Genomic DNA, 6,409 nt, shown 5'->3' on the forward strand with positions numbered 1-6,409 from the left:
GTCCGCATATTCCTCCCTGGATAATCACAACAAGCAAAGGCCTTTATCCACCTGCCATAAGTGAGCCAAGTAATTCCAGGATGTTATGACTCTCTATTCAGTGAGAGCTGCCAACAGTTACGGAGCTGAAACTCCTGGAGAAGGAGCAGGCTTTGCCCCTAGCAGCTCTCTCACCGAGACACACACTGGGAAAGAAAAAGAATGCACTCTACATCAGCAGGGAAGAAACGCTACAGCAGATGCTTCCAGAGGAAATCGAACAGATTACAGCTACAGAATGTTGGGACCTTCAGATAAAGCCTCCAGGCCAGGAGGAAGGATTCTGCTAATTAGACTTTATAATTTAATAGGTGAGCAGCACAAAACCCCAAAGGGACTGACTGCAGATTTAACTAAAGATAATATTCCATAACCTTGTCCTTGATTTTAAAAACACTGGCCCTGAGAAATGCTTAAAAAAAACGTGTGTGCCTTGTTAGATGCGTTTCTTGTCCTTTGAATCTTAGATATTACATTTTCCCACCTGTAATTTGGCCCACTGAGATGGCTATGGGCTTTAGGATTTTTGCTCAGCTGCCACCCCCACCCCTGCCCAAATATGACCCCAAAAGGAAAATGAAGAGATTTCAATATAAAAAAGTAGAAAGTATAATACACTAAGTTGTGTGCGGGCGGTGGGAAGGGAGGTTATTTGTTTTTTTGTTTTTTGGTTAAAGGTCTTTCAAACTCCTAATCACGGAATTCGGGAGCTCAAGAATTCAAGAGAACAGACTCTTGTCCTTGGGGCAGGTGTTCCAGTCCTGCGTCTGGAGACACCTCCTAATCGTGGCCTCACAGAATCACGTGTGTGTGCCATCAGCTTCCCCCAGAAGCACGCTTATGGTTTAGCAAATCAGATGAATGACAAGAATGGCCCCAGGAGGAAGGGAGGAGAAAACACAGGGCCTTCGGACAGTGGTCATGAATTGTTCAATTGAAAATGAGCAAGCAAAGTTTTCTAAGTAGCCGCACACAGGATCTTCCTAATTACGAATGGTACTAAGGTGCTGTATGTGTGTATATGTGAGTGCACGTTCATAGACACAGGAATTCCAATCCTGCATTGTTCCCATCTTACAGATAAAGAAAACAAGGGAATCACGTAGAGAGTAAAAGCAGAGCTGGAGCTGGATCTGGATTCTGAGTCCAAACCTCCTGCTATTGATTGGCTGATAAAGTGACTGATGTGATTGGCACCACATCTTTGCAGCTACTCGAGCTTCCAAACCGATGAACAGATGACCTTTCTCCTGTATATGTTTACACTGTGCCAAACCTTTTCACATTAATAGCTCATTTGAGCCTTTCCACCCAGGGATTGTCAGAGCAGGTGTTCTTAAGTTTACAGATGAACCGAATGAAGTTCAGACAGGTTCAATCACTTGCCCAGACACCAGACTGGGCTGTGACAGACCCAGGTATTCTTTTTACTCTGTCAACCTCCTATAATCCACTAGAGGCCCATAGAAAAATCACAATTAAGACCAGTGTACCCGAAAAACAACCTGTTTAATCTGGCACCCAGTTAAAGGCCTGCCTCAGTATATATATGTATCACAAATGAGAGTCAAAAGACTCGGTCACCTATGCTTCCCTGTCCTAGATAACTGTCTAACTTGGAACCTAAAGTTCTACCTCTAAGCACTGGCTGTGCTCAGTTTTGCAGAATCAACTTTGTAATCAGATTGCCTGCCTCAAAACTGAAGCGTTGTCGTTTGCCAATGGTGTGACCTCAGAATGCTTAGTCTCCCCAAGTCTCAGTTTCCTCATTTTGGGAAGCTGGGTATAGCAACAGCCTCCTGAGCATTCTGTGGACAATGAACCCAAGTGTGTGGCACCTGGCACAGCACTCAGTAAAAGGCAGCGGTTGGTTGGCACCCTCAAGTGCCAGGGTTTGCTGGTGATGACAGCATCCCTCTCTGAAAGTGGCTTGAGCATGGAGATGGGTTCTTTATAAATCCTGCCCCTGGTCCTGTCCGCTGGACTGGCTAGATACCGTCTAGAGTGTCCACAGTCAAGAGCAAAAGGGAGACTCAGGCTCATACAGGGCCTGTTCCTGCCACAACTGCTTTGGACCATCACAGAAGAAAAAAACAAACCCATCCCTTTTGTCAGTGTGTTACAGAGGGAAACCCATCCCACCTCCAGCTCCTAATTCTTCATCATGCCTTTGAGGATATATTTGCCATCATGCCTGACGATATATATTACCAACCAAATACATCCAAAAGGTCCACACTAATCCGTCCTAATGGAGTTGGGTGGTACGCTGGTCTTGTTTCTTCACATCCTCCACAGCCACCTTCTGTGGATTAGGAGACAAGGTTCCCATGAACAAGTGGTCTGGCTAAACCTTCTCTACGGGGCCCATTGGAATCATTGCAAATGCTCTGCAAAGTCCCCTGGGCCCCAACACATAGTCCAGCTATTGCTGAGCTCCCTCAGCCTGGACACAGCACCCAGGGCACAGAGTGGTGGGCCAGGAGCACACGCTCATTAGGCCTTTGGCAAATCTGTCTTATTTTTTAAGCTTTGTTTCCTGATTGCAAGAGGGATCATATTCTTCTTATTATGGAAAAAACTTGAGTATTGTGGAAAAATAATAGGTAAAGAATGGTCTCCCCAACTCCTAACCCCATGTTGTCACCCCAAGATAATGCTGATGGCAGTCAAGGTAGTCTTTCAGACTTAAAAATGAATATAATTATTTTTAAAATATATTCAAAAGATACATGTATATTTGAAATAGGAGTACATTAAATCACCTCCCATAATTTCCTTTTCTTTTTTAGTAATATACCATGTTGATACCTTACTCTTTCTTCTTTTTTTAAAATTCAGTCTCTGTAGAGACTGCCAAAAATTGCCAATGCCAATTATATTTCAAGTCATCATGGCCGGGGTATTGGGAAAAGTTTTCAATTAGCAATAATCATGCCTCAGATAAACCTCATAGGTTATGATACCGCCACTGCGTAAAGCTGTACACCTTATTCTTTTTAAAGCCGCATTCTTTTTAATGTCCTATTGATGGGCCTGGTTATATCCTACTTTTCTCCTGTATAAATAACACAGTCATAAAGAGCCTTTTACATCTATATTTGCACAAGTATTAGATGCAATTTTTTTCTTTTTTATTGTTTGGGATTCATTGAGGGTACAAAGAATTAAGTTACACTGATTGCATTTGTTAAGTAAAGTCCCTCTTATAATTGTGTCCCGCCCTTAAGAGGTATGTCATACACTGTGACCCCTTATGCCCTTCCCTCTTCCCCTCACCTCACTTCCTCATTCCACTCCCCCCTACCTTGTATGAGCTCATCTACTGCCTTCATATTAGAATTGAATTCTTGCTTCTCCATTCTTGTGATGCTTTACTAAGAAGAATGTGTTCCATCTCCATCCAGGTTAATACAAAAGATATAAAGTCTCCATCTCTTTTAATGGCTGAATACATATACCACAGCTTGTCAATCCATTCCTAGGTTGGTGGGTTAGGTACATTTTTAGAAATAAAACTGCTGGATCAAAGGGCACTCACATTTTGGATTTTGATATTTTCAAGTTGCTCCCAAAATATGCTTCTAGTTTGTAGACCTACCCTACTCTGTCATTGGGCAAAGAACATTTTCCACCTGGCTCCTAATTGTAAATGCAGGCATGGTGTTGCTCACTTAAAGTGTTTTGTAAGCAGCCTAATGACGTCCAAATCACAGCCATAATGGAAGGAGACAGGGACCTCCCTGTGGCACAGAAACCTCATCCTGATGGGACCTGCCAACCTCATCACACCTAGTAACATGAGCCTGTTTCTATGGGATTCTTTTCTTTTAAAATCAGCGGCACTACTGGCCTGAAGACCACAATTTAACACTGGGGGTGGAGGTGAGGCAGGGCTGCAGCAGCCTTATTTTAAAAACCTGAAATGCAGGATAGTAGGCAAACTTTACCCATGTCCTTTCGGAGACCATTACTTCTGACAACTACAGGTAATTTAAAAGCTTTTATGAAGCCTTGGATGGAAAGCCAATGAAAGCAATTCAATGGAAGCATCTGAACAGTTGGTCATAAAACATTCTTTCCTAATCCACAGCAGACATTAACATTTACTTTTCCAATGATGAGAGAGTAACCCCCCAAGGATTTTTCCCTAAAACTTTTGACAAAACAAAAATAATAACCCCTTGGTAATGAAGTGGCTATCAAAGGAAGTTTCCCTAAAACTCTTAACAACACAAAAATAATAACCCCCTTGGTAATGAAGGGGGTATCAATTGGGTTGATGAGTAGTTATGACCTGAAAGCCGGTTTTCCCTGGATAATTACCACTGAGCAGAACACTAAGTATGATATTTTTTGTTGGCAACAAAATGGGAAAACCAGCTTTGAAAGGGTTTCTGCCTTCAGGCTGTGGAGCTCATTAGAAACGCGGCTTTGTCAGGTTCCTTCCATGGTTGAGTAATTCTTAACCTCAGGTGGTGAGGCCAGCCGGTACTTAAGCAAGGGCAGTTTCTGTTTCTGACATCAAATGTGTGACCTATTTTCTCTGTGTGGCGGCACTAAGAAATATTGTCCGTGTTTCTTCGGCATAAAAATCATGAATTAAAGAGGGGCACTTTGGATTAAATGATATAAAACGGGCACAAGAAGCGCAATTAAGGGTTAACTTGTTCCTTAAAGTTGTAAACTATTTTATGTATTTTGGTTCCCAGCCCCAATACGATACAAAGGCTTTGTTTCCTTTCCAGGCTAAAAAACAATAAAAGAATGTACAGAGTTTTGTCACCGGAGGAGGCATCTCTTATCCCTTCTGTCCTCATTATTTCCCAGGGACAAGGTGACAAGGCATGGACTTTCCTTGCCTGCATGGCTGAATCGCACCGCAGTACTCACATGCTGCTTTGGGAGCCTGAGCAAGGCAGTATGTCACGGCAGCGGCCCTTGAAGCAGACATGAAGCTGAGGGTTGGAGACAAGTCCACGGCGGAGACCATGGAGAGCAGGGAGGAAGGACAGACCTGGAACCCAGCTCCCCGCAGGCCAGTGTCTGTCTGTGAGGTGGAGGACGGCCGGGCAGGCTTCCCTGCCAGTCAGGCTGTTACTCGCTCCCGGGGCAGCAGCCCAGGGAGAGGCCACCACCTGTGGGAGGAACACAAGAGATGACACCTGGGGATGAAGGGGAGGCAGGAGATCAGGAGATGTGATTGGCGTGAGGCCTGAGGATGAGGGCAGAGCTTGACACCAGGCGTTCCTGGCACACTGGGTCCTAGAGTCCCACATGGCTGTGGCCTCCCATGGACCTGGACTCTGGGCCCTGGTTCTTCAGCAGTTCTAGGTATGAACATTTTGAGAACCCAGCGACAGCTTGGGCCCTCTCCTCCCCCACATGCTCTTGCCTCTCTGGCATTCTCTCTCTTTTCTTCTGACACTCTGTCTTGGGTTCACAACCTCTCTGCTGCTCCGGTGTAGCTCTGCCTCAATATCAATCTCTCTCCCTCTCTCCCTCTCTCTCTCTCTCTCCCTCTCTCTCCAAGTGCCATTTGACAACAGTGCATCTCCCATGCAGTTTTTTCTGAGATTCTGAGGACCTCCTGGAGCCCACATGAATGTTAGCTTTGGAACTCTTAGCTTTAAGATATAAGCAGGGAGCTCCCAGCTCTACAAGGAGCACAAATATTTGAGACAGAAAACAACATTTAGGGGGGAAAAACTATGCTGTTTTTCTTTTCGATCATTTTGAGAGGTTTTGTACTACTCCCCCATCACCAGTTAGAGGTGCTTCTCTAAGGCTTTGGGGCCTTCTGTGAGGATGACCCAAGTCAACAGTGCCGATGGTACACACTGGCTCCCCATAATGTCATCACAGCCAAAAAGAGCAAGGCGCTGTCCTACGTGCTATAAAAGGACATTTTATAAAAGACAAATAATCTTATTTGTCCCTTATCTATGAGCTATCTGAAAGGAGATCTGAGTCAGTAATGCTGCCTTTTAAAAATCCAATCTGTATCAGAGGAGTAATTTTCTGCTACTAACAATGGACAAACGAAACAATAAATCACTTACCCTCAAGCACTTGTGACCCAGAGGGTGTGTTGGGTGACACTTGATGCTGATCATTTAGTGGCATGATGAAAACCAATCCAATAGCACGAGCTATTTCCTGAGCCCAATTTCTATTTTTGGCTTCAGTAACCACTGGGTGGACCGTGATACTGCAAATAAAATTAACCTCACAAAACTGCCTTGGAGTTTAATTTGGGAACTTCCAAATAGCAAGCGGTGATGTGGCACTGGTATTATTTACACACAGGTTTTTGTTTGTTTGTTTGTTTGTTTGTCTTTGTACAAGACTTTATTAAAGGTCTTTACAG

At 44.1% G+C, this 6,409-nt stretch overlaps 1 non-coding gene across 1 annotated transcript; it reads right to left on the reverse strand.

Moving 5' to 3' along the window:
* Positions 1 to 2,880: 2,880 nt before the first annotated feature.
* LOC111727838 lies at positions 2,881 to 3,022 on the reverse strand. The gene has a single exon (XR_002775291.1). It is a non-coding gene; the product is annotated as a U4 spliceosomal RNA (small nuclear RNA).
* Positions 3,023 to 6,409: the final 3,387 nt, after the last annotated feature.

This window comes from Otolemur garnettii, unplaced genomic scaffold, assembly GCF_000181295.1.
Source record: "Otolemur garnettii isolate 467f Iridium unplaced genomic scaffold, OtoGar3 scaffold00126, whole genome shotgun sequence".
Taxonomy (NCBI): domain Eukaryota; kingdom Metazoa; phylum Chordata; class Mammalia; order Primates; family Galagidae; genus Otolemur; species Otolemur garnettii.